The following is a 22,129-nucleotide window of genomic DNA, read 5'->3' as shown; positions in this document are numbered from 1 at the left end:
AGACCGCTCGGCCACGCTACCTGCTGAATATGATAAGCATTTGTGATAATAATAAACATGGGTAAATTAGCGCTTCGCAAAATTGTGGTATGACACATACCGTCGCTCATTGATCTTCGTAGATACTCGATAGCATTATTACGGTGACAGGAATAGCCCTTCGCAGGATTACTGCAAGAATTTCTTATAGTAAAGGAAAAAAATAGCTTCTTGAAAGTGTGGCAAATGCATCGTCACCAGTTGGCCTTTGCAAAAACTCGATAACATTATTATGGGGACAGGATTAACTTCATTTATTTATTGGTAGTGTATTTGTGATAGTAATTTAAAAAAATAATAAGTAAAAAAAATTAATAGAAACTATTGATCAGTAAAATTTTCATATAATGATTTTATCGCATCATTCATTGGTCTTCGCAGATACTCGATAACATTGTTATGGTGACAGGATTAACCCAAATTATGTATTGGTAGTACAAATCATAATATTGAAAGTGAAATGAAACTGTCTTAACAAAACGTCTGATGTAAACAGCCCGACTCTTTTCAGATATGTTCAGGTTTGATTTCTTCCAGATAAGCGAATAGTTTCGTCCATGCTGTTCGGTCGCTCATATATTTTATATGAGTGAAGTCCGGCAGACGGATTTAAGTGTGGCTGTCTCCTTTGTATCTCTGGGTACACGTTACTAACTTCTCATATGAATCTATAAATCTATGTATATATATGTATATGTGTATATGTATGCATATATGTATATATATATATGTATATATATGTATATATATATGTATATATGTATATATATATGTATATATGTATATATATGCATATATATGTATATATATGTATGTGTATAAAATGAGGTTACTTTCATCGCATAAATGCCATTGGTGGATCTCTAGTAAATATGAGTACCTGTAAACATGAAAAGTATTTGTGATAGTAATTAAAAAATACTACTAATAAAAAAAAAGAAAATATTGTTTAGTAAAATTCAGATACAATGATTTTGTCGCATCACTCATTGGTCTTCGCAGATAATCGATGTTATGGTGACAGGATTAACCCAAATTATGTATTGGTAGTACAAATCATAATATTGAAAGTGAAATGAAACTGTCTTAACAAAACGTCTGATGTAAACAGCCCGACTCTTTTCAGATATGTTCAGGTTTGATTTCTTCCAGATAAGCGAATAGTTTCGTCCATGCTGTTCGGTCGCTCTTTTATATGAGTGAAGTCCGGCAGACGGATTTAAGTGTGGCTGTCTCCTTTGTATCTCTGGGTACACGTTACTAACTTCTTATATGAATCTATAAATCTATGTATATATATGTATATGTGTATATGTATGCATATATGTATATATATGTATATATATGTATATATGTATATATGTATATTATATATATGTATATATGTATATTTGTATATTATATATATGTATATATATGTATTTATATTTATATGTATATATGTATTTGTATGTATATGTATATATATATATATATATATATATATATATATGTATTTGTATGTATATGTATATATATATATATATATATATATATATATATATATATATATATATATATATATGTATTTATATGTATATGTATATATATGTATTTAAATGTATATATGTATATACACACAAATGAAGGGCATTTGGGTTAAATAACTGAAATTAATTGATATTTTATATATTTTGCGAATTTAGGTAGCAAGCTCGTCTACTGTTAGTGCAATTCCCTATGATTGATGAAAACATTCCAGTCACAATTCCTCAAAATACCTACCGACATTCTTTTCAAATGAAATATATCTTTCCGCACGACCTCATCTGCCCTACGAATCCCAGGTTGAAGATCTACATAATCTTATTACTATCTAGATCACATGACCTGATCCATTCCGCGAATCGATTTAGGTCAGATCTTTTCCTTTTAGTATATGAATGTATATATTTATAATATATACTCGTAGACTTATTATGTGCATGTATATATATGTATAATATATATATATATATATATATATATATATATATATATATGTATTATACATATATATGTATATGTATATACTACAATACTGTAAAGTCATGTTATGCATATATTTATAATATATACATATATATATGTATATATTTATATGTATATGTATAAATATAAATATAAAAATATATCACGGCCCGATCATTAATCCGTAATTATTTTTTAATATGTTATAATAGCATTTTAGTACAACATATCCTGCTCATTTGCTCGTGTCTTCGTTCTGTGAAATAGCAAGTATAAATAAATCCAAGTATTTAGCAATAAAACCTCGATCAAAATCATCTTCAAAATGACTGACACGCGTAATCCTATCGCAGGCTTTAGGTACTCATTTGCAATTTCCTTTTTAATGCAGGGTGTATATATAGCTTCTTTTTAATTAGGAGAAGGCGAAAACGGAAATACCCATATGTACGTTTATTACTGTCACACGATAAGTCAAAAATATACACAAAAGATTACTCCTCTCTCTCCGCTTAGAAGACCAGCCTCCTCCTCGCGAAGGGAGTCTCGGACCTGCAACCGCCAAACCGTCTGGTCTTCCGGGCTTCCTTCCTGCGACAGGCCACTTCTTTCAGGACTGTGTTAGTTATCTGGATATGTGGTGTACATATAAGGTTATTTCCATCGCCTAATACTTTGGTTGAATTTTGCAAAAGGTCAAAGTTTGGAGACGATAACCGGTCACTCGGTTTCATGTGTGGAGAAACAAGTTGCAGAGAACTTGTTGAAGTGTTCATCGTGATCAGGTCTCTGATAGTGCGATGCGATGTGGCAAGATGTGACTTATATTATGGTTTTTAACATGTGATTCGTTGAGCAAATGAGGTCATGCGGAAATTATTTACAAATATCATTAATGGGTATTTTAAGAATTGGGATGTTTATATTTTTTCGCCTTAGGGATTATTAATAATATTCCTCTTCTTGTTATTGCCAAATATCTGAAGAGAAAATATACGCTTGTACAATGTGTTAGTATAGTGTCCATCAAGGCTATTTATTAAGCGTCATTCGCCATAAAATGTATTCCAGTATTTTGCAGAATTTTGTTATCTGATAAGAAGGCTTAAAAATATATGATATATCCAGAAATTCTACTACTGATCTTTGAGAATCAGAACCTTGAGAGGGTATACGATACTAAAATCTTCTGGCTATAATACCGAAGTAACTTATCAGTTTCAACGCTTTAACCTACCGCACAGTGTCTGATTTTAGTTGTATTCATTTTCAATTTTTAATGTAAGTAGAAAACATCTTCTTTAGTGGAGACAAGGAGTGGGAACCCCTTGATGTGATACGCTGTAGTTTTTGTGTACTTACGATGTATTGGTAATGTTATTCTTGTAGACAAGCTACTTGCAGAACGTGATAAGCATTTGTGATAGTAATAAAATGGGTAATTAATAAAGCGCTTCGTAAAAAATTGATAGAATGATTTTATGATATGCACCGTCACTCATTGTTCTTCGTAGATACTCGATAATATTGTTATAGTGACAGTTGTCATACTGAGAGGGAAACGAAATTACTTATATAACAACTATCCTATACTTAGGTTTGATTTCTTCCAGATAAAAGAATAGTTTTGTTTATGCAGCCCAGTCGCTCTGCTGTGTGAGTTCGAAACGCTTTAATTTCGTATCTTATTGTGGATGTTTTCCTTTTCATGTTTGTGTACAGGTTACTGTGTTTGTTCAAATGTATATCATCAAGTGCACTAATGCCGGATGATTTTTTTTATATAATTTAGCTTGCACTCACATGTGCATCTGCATACATATATGCATGCATATATACAGGTACATAAATGGGTTATATTAAATAGAGCATATTAACTGAAATTAGTAAGTTAGTAGACGCGCACGCGCGCACACACACACATACTCACACACGCTCGTATTTTACTCACTGGTGTGTCGAATATGTTTTATTACCAGCCGATGTGCCGCTCTTCTCAGTTTTGGTTGGCCCAGAGAGTCCTCTTTCTGCATATGTGAACCAGAAATGCAATACCTACATTCATAAGTTCACAAAATTAATAGCATACATTGAACGTGTATATAAACTGAAATTTCTACGTTACTAAAACAGCCACTAAAGACCCAATACCGTCAGGTACTCTCCCCACTTTGTTCTTGCGACAGCTGATCTTGGACGTAAGCCTACTTTTTAGATTACTTTCAATCCCTACAGTGAATTATACTACCGATAAATAAGTTATGCAGATTCTGTCGTTATGAAATGTCTAGAAAGACCAATGAGTGACGGTAAAATGATTATGTCACGGTTTAACGAAGTGCTTAATTTTTATGGTATCCTAATGCATTGCAAACAAATGCAATGTGGACTTGGAATTACATGCCATCGAGTAGACTTCCTCTTTTTAATAATGTTTTTGTTGCATGTTTCTGTTTTAGTGAAGTAAAACAAAATTGATCTCGGTCGTGTTTATGTTTATTACCGCAAATCTTATTACTAAGCCATGGAAATCTTACACTTTTAATATTACCCCTCTTTTTTCGCCTCAAACACCAAACCGCCTTGTCTTCCGTGCTTCCATCCTGTGGCAGGCCACCGCCTCCACCACTGAGGCAGTTATTCCGATTAATTTTGGCTATCTACATAAAAACTTTTATCATGATTATCTCCATATGCTTAACATAACACGTGACATAACAATTTTGACTGCGTAATAAATGTACTATGATCTGCTTGCGACGGAGAGCTAAGTTTGGTGTGTACAAAATGAGGTTACTTTCATCACATAGTGCCACTGGTGGATCTAGAGAATCTCTAGTAAATATGAGTACCTGTAAACATGAGCATTTATGATACTTGTGATACAAGTATTTGCGATAGTAATTAAAAAAATAATTAAAAAATATAGAAAATATAGTTTAGTAAAATTCTGATACAATGATTTTGTCGCATCACTCATTGGTCTTCGCAGATACTCGATAACATTGTTATGATGACAGGATTAACCCAAATTATGTATTGGTAGCACAAATCATAATATTGAAAGTGAAATGAAATTGTCTTAAGAAAACATCTGATGTAAACAGCCCGACTCTTTTCAGATATGTTCAGGTTTGATTTCTTCCAGATAAGCGAATAGTTTCGTCCATGCTGTTCGGTCGCTCTTTTAGATGAGTGAAGTCCGGCAGACGGATTTAAGTGTGGCTGTCTCCTTTGTATCTCTGGGTACACGTTACTAACTTTGTGTCTGTTCTCATATGAATCTATGCACCCCCTCCCACACACATATATGTGTGTATATATGTATATATATTGTGTGTTTGTGTGTATATGTATATATATATATATATATATATATATATATATATATATGTATATATATGTATATATATATATGCATATATGTATATATATGTATATATGTATATATATATATATATATATGCATATATGTATATATATGTATATATGTATATATATTGTGTGTGTTTGTGTGTATATGTATATATATATATATGCATATATGTATATATATGTATATGTATATATATTGTGTGTGTTTGTGTGTATATGTATATATATATGCATATATGTATATATATGTATATATGTATATATATTGTGTGTGTTTGTGGGTATATGTATATATATATGCATATATGTATATATATGTATATATGTATATATATTGTGTGTGTTTGTGTGTATATGTATATATATATGCATATATGTATATATATGTATATATGTATATATATTGTGTGTGTTTGTGTGTATATGTATATATATATGCATATATGTATATATATGTATATATATGTATATATATGTATATATATGTATATGTATATATGTTTATATATGTATGTATATATATATGCATATATGTATATATATATGTATATATGTATGTATATGTATATATATATGTATATATATTCATATATGTATATATATGTATATATGTATGTATATATATGTATATATATGTATTTAAATGTATATATGTACATACACACAAATGTAGGGCATTTGGGTTATATAACTGAAATTAATTGATGTTTTATATATTTTGCGAATTCAGGTAGCACGCTCGTCTAGTGTTAGTGCAATTACCTATGACTGATGAAAACATTCCAGTAACATTCCTTTACATACCTACCGGCATTTTTCCGCACGACTTCCGCACGAATCACAGGTTGAAGGTCTACAGATCTTACTATGCTAAACCGCGGCCCACTCATTAGTCTGTAATATTTTTTATATATTTTAAATGGCATCATAGTACAACATATTCTGCTCATTTCCTCGTGTATTCGTTCTATAAAATAATTAGTATAAATAAGCTCCAATATTTCAAGAAAAAGACCTCGATCAAAATCGACAAAATGACTGACACGCTTAATCCTACCACAGTCTTTGATTTTAAGTATTCATTTGCAATTTCCTTTTTAATGTAGGATGCATATATAGCTTTTTTGGAGAAGACGAAAACGGAAATAGCCATATGTACGTTTATTATTGTCACATGATAAGTCGGTAATATACGCAAAGGATTACTCCTCTCTCTCCACTTAAAAGACCAGCCTTCTCCTCGCGAAGGGAGTGTCAGACCTGCAACCGCCAAACCGTCTGGTCTTCCGGTCTTCCTTCCTGCGACAGGCCACTTCTTTCAGGACTGTGTAAGTTATACCGATATGTGGTGTACATATAGTAAGGTTATTTCCATCGCCTAATAATTTGGTTGAATTTCCCAAAAGGTCAACGTTTGGAGACCATAACTGGTCACTCAGTTCCATGTGTGGAGAAACAAGATGCAGAGAACTTGTTGAAGTGTTCATCGTGATCAGGTCTCTGATAGTGTAATGAGCTGTGGCAAGATGTGACTTATATTATGTTTTTTAACCTTGTGATTCATTGAGCAAATGAGGTCATGCGGAAATAATTTACAAATGTCATTAATGGGTATTTTGAGAACTGGGATGTTTATGTTTTTTCGCCTTAGTGATTATTAATGATATTCCTCTTCTTGTTATTGTTAAATATCTGAAGAGAAAATATACACTTATACAGTGTGTTAGTATAGTGTCCATCAAGGCTATTTATTAAGCGTCATTCACCATATAATGTATTCCAGTATTTTGTAAAGTTTTGTTAACTGATAAGAAGGCTTTAAAAATATATGATAAATCCAGAAATGATAGATCTTTGAGAAATCTGAACCTTGAGAGAGAATACGATACTAAAATCTTCTGGCTATAATACCGAAGTAACTTATCAGTTTGAACGCGTTAACCTACCCCACAGTGGCTGATTTTAGTTGTATTCATTTGCAATTTTTAATATAAGTAGAAGACAACTTTAGTGGAGACAAGGAGTGATGATGTGATACGCTGTAGTTTCTGTGTACTTACTGATGTATTGGTAATGCTATTCTTGTAGACAAGCTACTTGCAGAACATGATAAGCATTTGTGATAGTAATAAAATGGATGAATAATAAAGCGTTTCGTAAAAAATTGATACAATGGTTTTATGATATACACCGTCACTCATTGTTCTTCGCAGATACTCGATAATATTGTTATAGTGACAGAATTAACCAAATTATTTATTAGTTATACAGTTATCATACTAATAGGGAAACGAAATTGCTTATATAACAGCTATCCTATACTTAGGTTTGATTTCTTCCAGATAAAAGAATAGTTTTGTTTATGCAGCCAAGACGCTCTGCTGTGTGAGTTCGAAATGCTTTAATTTCGTATCTTATTGTGGGTGTTTTCCTTTTCATGGTTGTGTACAAGTTACTGTTTTTGCTCAAATGTATATCATCAAGTGCACTAATGCCGGGGATTTTTTATATATCATTTAGCTTGCACTAACATATGCGTGTATGTGTATGCGTGTGCATATGCATACATATATGCAGGCATATATACAGGTACATAAATGGGTTATATTAAATAGAGCATATTAACTGAAATTAGTAAGTTAGTAGACGCGCACGCGCGCACACACATACTCACACACGCTCGTATTTTAATCACTGGTATGGCTTTCATATTGCATGTTATAGTTAGCATATACCATTATGTGTGTCAAATATGTTTTATTACCAGCCGATGAAATCTGAGTAGTGGAACCCGGTGGCGGATTATCTTCCAAATTGTTATAGAAAGCATATAACAAAATAACTAATGACGCCGCGGGAATTATTTTCACGTGACAGTCAGTTCGTAGCTTTACTGGTAATTACAAACCTTCAGGTCAGTAGATTGGAGTTTGCGAAGGCGAGATTCCACTGAGATTCTGCTGTTGCTTCTGCTAATAGCCGTCGATTAGCCACATTATTACTCTTAATGAAAAAGTATTTTAACGATTAAAGGTGCAGTAGATATGGAAGCGTCGGTCACACACATTTTCCGAAGATGAAAATTAAATGTTGCGTCTTTATGTTTACTAATGTCCTTCAGAAATGATCCCCGTTCTTAGCTTCAAACACCGATCACTAATTGAAGGATTGTTTACATCACTTGATAGCCTGGTGGAAAAAAACTAATTTTGATACGGACATGAGGTAAACGAAATTGACATCAATCATGTAACTGTGAGAATAAGTTGTGAAAACGGTAACTACTAAATTTATATGATTCAGTTTTAGAAGACGAAACGTAGCTAATAAATTTGTAGCTTCTTAATACAACATGAATCTGAATCTTTATGGCAAGAGGTTCTAGAATTGGAAGAGAAAACGGATATTGGTCATTTATGTTTATTATAGAATGTTGTATAAATAAGTCATAGAAAGATATCTATAATTTTACTCTTCTCTCTCCGCCTCAAAAACCAACCTTCTCCTCGCGAAGGGAGTGTCAGACCTGCGACTGCCAAACCGTCTTGCCTTCCGTGCTTCCTTTCTGCGGCAGGCCACTTCCTCCACCACTGTGGCAGTCATTCCAGGATGTGGTGTGCTTATAGTAAGGTTATTTTCATCGCATAATGCGTTGGTTGCCGCTGGAGGAACCAGAGAATCTCTAGAAGTAGGCCTGGATTCTGCGTGTGGTGATGTTGGCAAAAGAGCGAATTCTGAGGAGGATAATATCCCCTCACTCAGTTCCATGTGCAGAGAAACACGTGCCGGGAAAGTTGAAGTGAACATCGTGCTCAGTCCTTTGATAATGTGGCGAGATAGGAAAGGATCTAACATATATTGATTCGTGGAATGGATCAGGTCGTACTGTTTGGAAAGGTGAATATGTTTACCTGATTTAATATGATTTGAATCGCAGGGCAACTGAGGTCAGTAGAGTGGAGTTTGCAAAGAAAAGATTCTACTTAGACTCTGCTGTGTTGCTTCTGATAATAGCCGTGGATTAACCACATTATTACTCTTAATGAAAAAGTATTTTAATGATTAAAGGTGCAGTAGATATGGAAGCGTCGGTCACACACATTTTCCGACGATGAAAATTAAATATTGCGTCTTTATGTTTACTAATGTCCTTCAGAAGATGAGTCCCCGTTCTTAGCTTCAAACATTATCCCTCGCGTGAAGGATAATCATTGCAAACAAATACAATGTGGACTTGGAATAATCTTTTTGTAATAGGTTTCTGTTTTCATTAATTATCTTTATTATCGCAAATCGTATTAATAAGCCATCGAAATATTACACTATTATTATTATTCCTCTCTTTCCCCCCTCAAACACCAGCTCCTTTAGGGAGACTCAGACCTACTCCCAACAAACCGCTTTGTCTTCCGTGCTTCTATCCTGTGACAGGCCACCGTCTCCGCCACTATGGCAGTTATTCCAGAGTTTGGAGGGTACATAATGAAGTTACTTTCCTCACATGATGGAATGGTTGCCACTGGTGGATCTAGAGAATCTCTAGTAAATACGGATTGTAAATAGAGGGAAACTTGCGGCACACAGAGTCAAGTTCCAAGCTCTACGGTTATTTTGGTTCGCCCGCGTCTTGCTTATGGGCCAGCAACTTTTGAAAGTGATTAATATTTTATAAATATTGCGGATTTAGGTAGCAATCCAGTCACAATTGCTCATAATACCTACTGACACTTTTTCAAATGAATATATCTTTCCGCACGACCTCATCTGCCCTACGAATCACAGGTCTTCTTACTATTCTAGACCGCATGACCGGATCTATTCCACGAATCGATATAGGTCAGAGCTTTTCCTTTTAGAATACATATGAATGCATATATTTATAATATATACACGTATATGTATATGTGTATGTGTATATATATATATATATATATATACATATATACATATATATACTACAATACTGTAAAGTCGTGCTATGCATATATTTATAATATATACACATGTATATATATGTGTATAAATATAAAAATATATCACGGCCCGCTCATTAATCCGTAATTATTTTTTTTAATGTGTTATAATAGCTTCTTAGTACAACATATCCTCGTGTATTCGTTCTGTGAAATAGCAAGTATAAATAAGCCTAAGTATTTTAGCAATAAGACCTCGATCAAAATAGACTTCATCTTCAAAATGACTGACACGCGTAATCCTATTGCAGTCTTTCGGTATTCATTTGCAATTTCCTTTTTAATGCAGGGTGTATATATATCTTCTTTGTGGCATTTTTAATTAGGAGAAGGCGAAAACGGAAATACCCATTTGTACGTTTATTATTGTCACATGATAAGTCGGAAATATACGCAAAAGATTACTCCTCTCCGCTTAAAAGACCAGCTTTCTCCTCGCGAAGGGAATCTCAGACCTGCAACCGCCAAACCGTCTGATCTTCCGGGCTTCCTTCCTGCGACAGGCCACTTCTTTCATGACTGTGTTAGTTATCCCGATATGTGGTATACATATAGTAAGGTTATTTCCATCGCCTAACACTTTGGTTGAATTTCCTAAAAGGTCAACGTTTGGAGACCATAACTGGTCACTCAGTTCCATGTGTGGAGAAACAAGATGCAGAGAACTTGTTGAAGTGTTCATCGTGATCAGGTCCCTGATAATGTAATGAGATGTGGCAAGATGTGACTTATATTATGGTTTTTAACCTTGTGATTCATTGAACACATGAGGTCACGCGGAAATGATTTACAAATATCATTAATGGGTATTTTGAGAATTGGGATGTTTATGTTTTTTCGCCTTAGGGATTATTAATAATATTCCTCTTCATGATATTGCTAAATATCTGAAGAGAAAAAATAAGCTTATATACAATGTGTTCGTTTCGTGTCCATCAAGGATATTTATTAAGCGTCATTTACCATGTAATGTATTCCAGTATTTTGGAAAAGTTTTCTTATCTGATAAGAAGGCTTAAAAATATATATGATAAATCCAGAAATTATAGATCTTTGAGAAATCTGAACCTTGAGAGAGAATACGATACTAAAATCTTCTGGCTATAATACCGAAGTAACTTATCAGTGTGAACGCTTCAACCTACCGCACAGTGTCTGATTTTAGTTGTATTCATTTGCAATTTTTAATGTAAGTAGAAAACAGCTTCTTTAGTGGAGACAAGGAGTGAGAAGTCCTTGATGTGATACGATGTAGTTTCTGTTTACTTTTCTGATGCATTGGTAATGTTATTCTTGTAGACAAGCTACTTGCAGAACATTATAAGCATTTGGGATAGTAATAAAATGGATGAATAATAAAGCGCTTCGTAAAAAAATGATATGCAATGGTTTTATGATATACACCGTCACTCATTGTTCGTAGATACTCGATAATATTTTTATAGTGACAGAATTAAACCCAATTATTTATTAGTTGTACAGTTATCATACTGAGAGAGAAGCAAAATTGCTTATATAACAGCTATCCTATACTTAGGTTTGATTTCTTCCAGACAAAAAAAGGGTTTGTTTATGCAGTCCAGTCGCACTGCTGTGTGAGTTCGAAACGATTTAATTTCGTATCTTATTGTGGATGTTTTCCCTTTTCATGTTTGTGTACACATGTTCGTGTTTGCTCAAATGTATATCATCAAGTGCACTAATGCCGAGTGATTTTTTTTTGTATATCACTTAGCTTGCACTCACACTTACGTGTTTTAATGATGTATATGCATACACATATGGGTGCATATACACAGGTACATAAGTGGGTTATATTAAATAGAGCATATTAACTGAAATTTGTAAGATAGAAAACGCGCGCGCACATACACATTAATAATGTGTATGTCTATGCGTGTGCATACGCATACACATATGCATGCATATATACAGGTACATAAATGAGTTATGTTTAATAGAGCATATTAACTGAAATTTGTAAGTTTGTAAACGCGCACGCACGCACGCGCACACACACATACACACGCTCGTATTTTACTCACTGGTATGGCTTTCAGATTATAAGTTATAATTAGCATATACATTATGTATGCCAAATGTTTTTATTACCAGCCGATGTGCCGATGAAATCTGAGTAGTGGAACCCGGTGGCGGATTATCTTCCAAACTGTTATAGAAAGCATATAACAAGATAGGCGAGACTCTACTGAGACTCTGCTGTGTTGCTCCTAATAATAGCCGTGGATTAACCATATTACTCTTAATGAAAAAGTATTTTAACGATTAAAGGTGCATTAGATATGGAAGCATCGGTCACACACATTTTCCGACGATGAAAGTTAAACATTGCGTCTTTATGTTTACTAAGTCCTTCAGAAGATGACTCCCCGTTCTTAGCTTCTAACATCATAAGATAAGTCCGATATATGGAAGGCTCGGGCGAAGCTAGAATTTCGCAAATGTCAATGCGAAGCTCAGCCTATGCTATGGCTACGGCTATGCCCATGAGAGTAACCCGGCCTGTGTCGTCTAATGCCGACTCGCTCACTTGTGTCAGCTGGTGCTGACTCGGCTGAAACTCCAGGCGACAGTTGCAACTTCTCGCGCCTGGGCGGGGTGCGAACCGCCGACCCCTCGGATGAGAGACACGTTACCACTACTAGCCCGGAGGCTAGTAACCTTATCCTTCGCGCTCCGTCACACCGATCATTAAGTGAAGGATTATTTACATCACTTGATAGCCTGGTGGATGGAGGGAAAAAACGAAGTCATATACGGGCATGAGGTAAACGAAATTGACATTAATCAAGTAACAGTGAGAATAAGAAAACGGTTACTACTAAATTTATAGGATTCAGTTTTAGAATTGGAAGACGAAACGTAGCTACTAAATTGGTAGCTTAATACAAGATGAATCTGAATCTTGTATGGCAATAGGTTTTAGAATTGGAAGTGGAAACAGATATTGCTCGTTTATGTTTATTATCGAATGTTGTATAAATAAATAACTCATAGAAATATATCTATGATTTCACTCTCTCCGCCTCAAAGACCAACCTTCTCCTTGCGAAGGGCGTCTCAGACCTGCGAGCGCCAAACCGTCTTGCCTTCCGTGCTTCCTTCCTGCGGCAGGCCACTTCCTCCACCACTGTGGCAGTCATCCCAGGATGTGGTGTGCTTATAGTAAGGTTATTTTCATTGCATAATGCGTTGGTTGCCGCTGGAGGAACCAGAGAATCTCTAGAAGTAGGTATGGATTCTGCGTGAGGTGAAGTCGGCAAGAGAACGAAGTCTGAGGAGAATAATAACCCCTCACTCAGTTTCGTGTGCAGAGAAACATCATGCTCAGTCTTTTGAAAATGTGGCGAGATAGGAAAAGAACTAACATATATTGATTCGTGGAATGGATCAGGTCATCCTGTTTAGAATGGCGAATATGTTTACCTGATTTAAGTGGTTGATTTGAATCAAAGGGCAATTGAGGTCGCGTGGAATAAGATTATTAATGTTTTTAGGAATTGGGACTGGGATATTTTCATTAGTCTTATGGCTCCAAGGTCAGATGAAGTTGTTATATATATGCACAAAATATTAAGTATATCGGTGAATCTAAAAAGTTATTTAATCTAGATGCCCTGCATATATGTATGTATATGCGTATATATATATATATATATATATATATTATATATATATATATATATATATATATATATATATATAATATGTGTATATATATATTTTAATATATATATATATATATATATATATATATATATATATATATATATATATATATATGCATTTTGTGTGTGTATGCATAGGCATATATATGTGTCTTTACAGTTTTAGTTTCTTATTATTTCATGCATCTCATATATATATATTATATATAATATATATATATATATATATATATATATATATATATATATATATTTTCAGCTTTAGATGCTATTTAATATATCCGGACAGTTTTTTGTAAAGTCATGTTATACCAAGTTTCTATTAGTTAATGGTCTTCAATGTCAATTTATCAGCCTACCGCGCAGTCCTCAATTTTAGTTTGCATCTTTTTTACTTCAGGTGCAATACACCGCCTCTTTATGTCACTATTAGCAACCGTCAATGATAGAAATTCTGTATACTTACAAATGAACTGTCGCAGAGGTGAAGTCCGTGCTGTTGATGATCCAAACCCTAGTAAAGCAGCACAAGATAGCCCTTTATGCCTAGGGAATACCTTTTATTTGAGACAGAGGTACAGTTCCAGGTATTTGTATCTTGGCCAGGTGAGTTGAGTGTGATTTGCGAAGGCGGCGTTCTCCCGGTCTGGCTTATGGCCGACCACTGCACACTGCAGTGCCAAAGCCTTGGCAGCGGTGGGATTCGAACCAGCCTCCGAAGAGACTGGTGCCTTAAACCAGCGCCTTAGGCATTAATTTCTTGCTGTGATAAGCATTTGTGATAATAATAAACATGGGTAAAACAGCGCTTCGTAAAATTATGGTATAATGATTTTATCACACATACCGTCGCTTATTGTTCTTCGCAGATACTCATTATCATTATTACGGTGACAGGATTAACCCATGGCAGGATTACTGCAAGAATTTCTTATAGTAAAGGAAAAATTGCTTCGTGAAAATGTGGCATATGCATCGTCACCCACTGGCCTTTGCAAAAACTCGATAACATTTATGGGGACAGAAGTAACTTTATTTATTATTGGTAGTATAATTAATCACAGTGAGAATGAACTTAGATTAATGCAATAATGTCTGCCAATCTCCAATGCCCTGTTAATGTTCACGTTTAATTTCTTGCTGAATGCTGTAAGTTTATTCCAGCAGCTTGATAACTTATTTAGCCAGGTCACGATCATCCGTGACAGATATTAAAGGATAATTATTCTTACCACAATGTGCAAGGCGGAACTCGTAATAGGCTCGTGTTTCTTTGGGGGAAGACGAAACGGGAAGTATGTACGTTTCTTATTGGTATGTGATAATAAGTAATATAAATATACTTAGACCTGTGTCTGGTCTTCCGTACTTCCTTCCTGCTACTTTGGCCACCTCTTCCATTAGGTCGCTAGGTATCCGGAAATCTAGTGTACACATAATACAGTTATTTCCACATTGGTTGATGCTTGAGGAAATACAGAATATTTATAAGTGGATTTGGACTCGGGTGAACTATGTGAAAGGCCAGATTTCAAGACGATAACCTGCCATTTATCTCCCATGTGTGGAGAAACAAGGTGCAAAGAACTTGTTAAAGTGTTTATCGCGATCACGTCTTGAATTATATGTAAGATGTCACAAAATCTGACATATTATGGACGTGTATTCGTTCTATGAAATAGCAAGTATATATAAGCCCAAGTATTTTAGCAATAAGACCTCGATCAAATCTTCAATCTTAATCTTCAAAATGACTGACACGCGTAAATCTATTGCATGTCTATGTGTATTCATTTCCAATTTCCTTTTTAATACAGGGTGTATATATAGCTTCTTTGTGGCATTTTTAATGAGGAGAATGGCTAAAACGGAAATAGCCATATGTACGTTTATTGTTGTCACATGACGAGTCAAAAATACACGCAAAAGATTACTTCTCTCTCTCCGCTTAAAAGACCAGCCTTCTCCTCGCGAAGGAGTCTCAGACCTGCAACCGCCAAACCGTCTGGTCTTCCGGGCTTCCTTCCTGCGACAGGCCACTTCTTCATGACTGTGTTAGTTATCCCGATATGTGGTGTACATATAGTAAGGTTATTTCCATCGCCTAATAATTTGGTTGAACTTTGCAATAGGTCAAAGTTTGGAGACGATAACTGGTCACTCAGTTCCATGTGTAGAGAAACAAGATGCAGAGAACTTTTGAAGTGTTCATCGTGATCAGGTCCCTGATATGTATGAGATGGGCAAGATGTGACTTATATTATGTTTTTTAACGTGTGATTCATTGAGCAAATGAGGTCATGCGGAAATGATCTACAAATATCATTAATGGGTATTTTAAGAATTGGGGTGTTTATGTTTTTTATCGCCTTAGGGATTATTAATAATATTTCTCTTCTTGTTATTGCTAAATATCTGAAGAGAAAATATACCTTATACAATGTGTTCGTATAGTGTCCATCAAGGATATTTATTAAGCGTCATTCGCCATAAAATGTATTCCAGTATTTTTCAGACTTTTGTTGTCTGATAAGTAGGCTTAGAAATATATGATACATCCAGAAATTCTACTACTGATCTTTGAAGAATCAGAACCTTGAAAAAAATACGATACTAAAATCTTCGGGCTATAATACCGAAGTAACTTATCAGTGTGAACGCTTTAGCCTACCGCACAGTCTTCGATTTTAGTTGTATTCATTTGAATTTTTAATGAAAGTAAAAAAATAGCTTTTTTTTAAAAACAAGGAGTGAAAACTCTTTTGATGTGATACTTTTATTCTTGTAGAAACTATAGCAGAAAATGATAAGCTTTTGTGATATAAAAAAAAGGGATGAAAAATAAAGCGCTTCGTAAAAAAAAAAGGATTAAAATAGTTTTATGACATACCCCGTCATCTGTTCTTCGTAGATACTCATAATATTTTTATAGGACAGTTTAAAACCCAATTTTTATTATTTGTACTTTTACAACTGAAGAGAAGAAAAATTTTTTTTATATAACAGCTATCCTATATTAAGTTGATTTTTTCCAAAAAAAACAGTTTTTTTTTATGCGGGTCCAGTCCAGTTGTGTGATTTCGAAACCCTTTTAAATGTGATCTTTTGGGATTTTTCATTTTATTTTTGTGTACCGTTACTGATTTGCTCAAATGATATTATCAAGTGCACTAATCCCGAGGTTTTTTTTATATACATTTTAGTTTGCATCAACTCACGGTTTAATAATGTTTAGTGTTGCATATGCTTGCATAACTATATGCAATATAAGGTACAAAAAAGGGTTATTTAAATAGAGCTAAAAACTAAAATTTTTGAATTGTAAACGGGGCGCACGCACGCACGCACGCAGCGCGCACAAGTCACAAACTCCACACGCCGTATTTTCCACTGGTATGGTTTTAAATTTAAAAGTTATAGTTAGCATATACTTTATATGTCAAATTTTTTTATTCCCACCCGTGTGCCGAAAAATCTGAGTAGTGGAACCCGGGGCGATTTTCTTCCCAAAAAAGTTTAGAAAGCATATAACAAGATAGGCGAGATTCTATGAGACTCTGTTGTCTTGTCCGATAATAGCCGGGGATTTTTAAACCCTATTACTCTGAAGAAAAAGGTGCATTACTATGGAAGCGTCGGTTTCACACATTTTCCGACGATGAAATTTAACACGGCCTTTTTGTTGCCCGGGCCTCAGAAGATCCCCCCGTTCTTAGCTTCAAAAATTATCCTTGCGTCCCCCACCCGATATTAATTTAAGGATTATTTTCATCACTTTAAGCCCGGTGGATGGAGGGAAAAAAAAGAAGTCGAACGGGCATGAGATAAACGAAATTGACATTAATCAAGTGAGAATAGAAAACGGTTATACTAAATTTGAGGATTCAGTTTTGAATGGAAGACAAAACGTACTACAAAATTTATAGTTCTTAATAAACATGAATCTGAATCTTTTTGGGCAATGGGTTTTTAAAATTGGAAGTGGAAAGGGGTATTGGTCGTTTTGTTTATTACGAATGTTGTATAAAAAATTAAAAAAATTACCCAAAATATTACCCTCTCTCTCCGCCTAAAAAGACCCTTTCCTGCAAGGGGATGTCAGACCTGCGAGCCCAACCTTTCTTGCCTTCCGTGTTTTCCTTCCCGGCAGGCCATTCCCCCACCACGTGGCGTCACCCGGGTGTGGTGTGTTTATAAAAGGTTTTTTTCATCGCAGAATGCTTTGTTTGCCGCGGAGGAACCAGAGAATCTAGAAGTAGGTATGGATTCTGGTGGGTAAACGGAAAGAGAACGAAGTCTGAGGGGGATAATATCCTCACTCATTCCATGTGCAGAGAAACACGTGCCGGGAAAGTTTAAGGAAAATCGTGTCAGTCCCTTTTATAATGTGGGAGATAGGGAAAAAAAACCAACTTTTGATTGTGAAGTCAGGTCTACTGTTTGAAAAGTGAATATTTACCCGATTGAAGTGATTGATTTTAAGAAGGGCAACTGAGGTCGTTCGGAAAAAGATTTTAAAGTTTTTTGGAACTGGGATGGAATTTTTATCTTATGACACCGAGGTCGAAAAGTTATTACAATATGCGCAAAAAAATTAAGAATATCGGAACTAAAAAAGGTATTTAATCTAGATATCTGCAAAAGTATGCCAATGTGTGTAGTTTTCATAAGTTATATATAATTTTATATATATTCTATGTATTAAATCCATAAAAAATGTAATGTGTAAAGTAGATAAAGCCGCGATGGCCGAATGGGTTTGGCGTCGGACTCAAGGGTGTCACGCGGGAATCTGAATTCGAGTGAGTCTGGTCCCCAAACCCGGATAAATGGAAGAATAATTTTTCCCAAAAGGTACCACCGGGATCTCCGGGAAAGGAATGGGGACCCTACCCCGTACTCACTCCAAAAGCATCACAACTGAAAAATACAATTAACTATCATGCTGTGACCCCGGCGGCTCAGACATGAACCTACCGTTTAAAAAAAGAAGTATTATGTATATGCGTAATATGAATGTATATGTGTGTGTGTTCTGTTGTATATGCATAGGTCAATTTTTATTGTGCATACACACATACTGGCATATCAATAATATGCATATCAAATATACATTCAATATATTTTGTTTATCAATTTATGCTCTCAAATATATATATAATATATAATAATTTTAATATAATATATTATATATAATATTATATATATAGTGTGTGTTATAATAAAATATTATATTATATATAAATATATATATATATATTATATAAATGATTTCAGGTTTGAATGTTTTTTAAAATATTCTGAAAAGTTTCACGTGAACCCATCGCGCAGCCTCGATTTTATTTTGCATTTTTTTTTTTCAGGTGAAGTACCCCGCCTTTGCATATTGCAACGGCACAAACTCCTGTGATACTCTAAAATGAACTGTCGCAGCGGTAAGTCCGTGCTGTAGATGATCCACAACCCTTTATAATAGCGCAAAAGATCCCCATATGCGGGGGAAATTTTTTTCCTTTGGACATGGGTACAGTTCCAGGTATTTGTATTTTGGCTAGGTGAGTTGAGTGTATTTGCGAAGGCGGCGTTCCCCCCGGGTCGGCTTGGGGGCCGACCACCCCACATGCAGTGCAAAAACCCTTGGCAGGGGGATTCAAACCCCCGCCTCCGAAGAGACGGGTGCCTTAAACCAGCGCCTTAGCCCGTCGGCCACGCTACCTACGAATGTGATACATTTGGAAATAATAAACATGGGAAAAACAGCGCTTCGAAAAAATTGTGGTATAATGTTTTTTAGACACTCCCATCGCTCATTGTTTCGCAGTACTAGATAACATTATTAGGGTGGGGTTTACCTTCGCGGGTTACTGTAAGATTTTCTTATGTAAAAAAAAAATAGCATCGTGAAAGTGTGGAAAATGATCGCACCATTTGGCCTTTGCAAAAATCGATAACATTAGGGGACAGGATTACTTAATTAATAATTAATCACAGTGAGAGGAAATTAAATTAAGAAACAATGTCTGCCAATCTTCAATATCCTGTTCCCGTTCACTTTTAATTTTCTTGCTGAATGCTGTAAGTTTATTCCAGCAGCAAATGACATATTTAGCCAGGTCAGGTCTCCGGACAGATATTAAAGGAAATTTCTCTTACCCTAAAGAGCAAGGCGGCTTGAAATGGTTTGTGTTTCTTTGGGGGGAAAACGAAAAGGGGAAATGCCTTAGTACGTTTTTTATGGGATTTAAAAATAAGTAATATAAATATACGCAAAAGATTATTCCTCTCCACCTCATAGAGAGGTGGAGACTCTCCTTGCGAAGGGAGTCTCAGATTTGCGTCTGGTCTTTCATACTTCCATCCTGCTAGAGGCACCTCTTCCATATATATATACCGGATTAAGATGCTGTAAATTTAGTAGATATGATTTCATGATTGATTTCCCCTGTAACATGCCTTATGTCAATTTTCTCTCGGTGACTAACCTAAGTTTTGGTTGGCTCAGAGAGTCCTTTTTTCTGCTATGGAACCAAAAATTGCAATACCTACTTAAATAAGTCCAAATTAGTGCAAATTTAAACGGGGTATAAAAAACTAAAATTTTTACGTTATAAAACAGCCCAAAAAGCCCCAATACCGTCAGGTACCCCCCCACTTTGTTCTTGCGACAGGATTTTGGAGAACCTACTTTTTAGTTACTTTAAATCCCACTTTGAATTATCTACCGATAAATAATTTTATGAGATTCTGCGTTATGAAATGTCTGAAAGCCAAGAGTGACGGTAAAATGATTTGTCAGGGTTTTTAACGAAGTGCTTAATTTTTATGGTTCCTAGCTTTGCAAACAAAGCAAGGGGATTGGAAATTTTACATGATCGAGTAGACTTCCTTTTTTAATATGTTTTGGGCATTTTTCTTTTTTAGTGAAGTAAAAAAAAATTGACTCGGTCGTTTTTTATGTTTTATTACCCCCCAAAATCTTTTTACTAAGCCAGGAAATCTTACATTTTTAATATTACCCTTTTTTTTTCGCCTCAAACACCAAACCCGCCTTGTTTTCCGTGCTTCCACCCTGTGGCAGGCCACCCTTTCCACCACTGAGGCAGTTTTTCCGAAAAATTTTGGCTATCTACAAAAACTTTTATATATATCTCCATAGTAACAAAACACATGAATAAAAATTTTTGATGGTAAAAAATTTTACTATGATTGCTTGCGACGGAAGCTAATTTTGGTGTGTACAAAAAAGGGTTATTTCATCACATAGTCCCCACTGGTGGATCTAGAGAATCTTAGAAAATAGATACTAAAACATGGCATTTATGATACTTGGATACAAGTATTTGCGATAGTAATTTAAAAAAAAATAATTAAAAAATATAGAAAATTATTTTAGTAAATTCGATCAATGATTTTGTCGCACATCTTTGGGTCTTCGCAGATACTCGATAACATTGTTTAGAGACAGGGTTAACCCAAAAATTTTGTATTGTAGTACAAAATAATATTGAAAGTGAAATGAAATTTTCTTAAGAAAAAAACTGTGTAAACAGCCCCACCTTTTCAGATATGTTTTAGGTTTTGATTTTTTCCAATGCGAATAGTTTTGTCCGCGTTCGGTCCTCTTTTTTGTGAGTGAAAGTCCCGGGGAACGGATTTAAGTTGGCTGTCCCTTGATTTGGGTACACGTTATAAATTTTTTCTGTTCTCAATGAATCTATGCACCCCCTCCCACACACATAAAATTTTGTGTATATTGATATTATTGGTGTTTGTGTGTATATGTATATATATTTGCATATATGTATACTATGTATATAGTATATATATTTTGTGTGTTTGTGTGTTTTGTATATTATATTATATGCTATATGTATATTATGTATATATAAGCATATATTTAATTTGTTTAAAATATATGATATATGTTATAATTATAATGAATATATGGTTGTTTGTGTGAATGTTTTTATGCTTATGTATTTTGTAATTGTATAATATTGGTGGTTTTTTGTGTAATTATATATTATTGCTTATAGTTATTTGATATAGTAATTAAATTTTGTG

The 22,129-nt window shown here is 34.6% G+C and overlaps 1 non-coding gene across 1 annotated transcript in view; it reads right to left on the bottom strand.

Moving 5' to 3' along the window:
- Trnal-aag overlaps positions 1–21 on the bottom strand; it is an 82-nt gene extending 61 nt beyond the window's left edge. Inside the window, exon 1 of the tRNA in view lies at positions 1–21. This exon is cut by the window's left edge and continues 61 nt beyond it. This is a non-coding gene — a tRNA (tRNA-Leu).
- Positions 22–22,129: the final 22,108 nt, after the last annotated feature.

Source organism: Penaeus monodon, unplaced genomic scaffold (genome assembly GCF_015228065.2).
Source record: "Penaeus monodon isolate SGIC_2016 unplaced genomic scaffold, NSTDA_Pmon_1 PmonScaffold_59, whole genome shotgun sequence".
Lineage (NCBI taxonomy): Eukaryota > Metazoa > Arthropoda > Malacostraca > Decapoda > Penaeidae > Penaeus > Penaeus monodon.
Note: the sequence above shows the minus strand (reverse complement) of the source record. Positions and strands in the feature narration are given on the sequence as shown.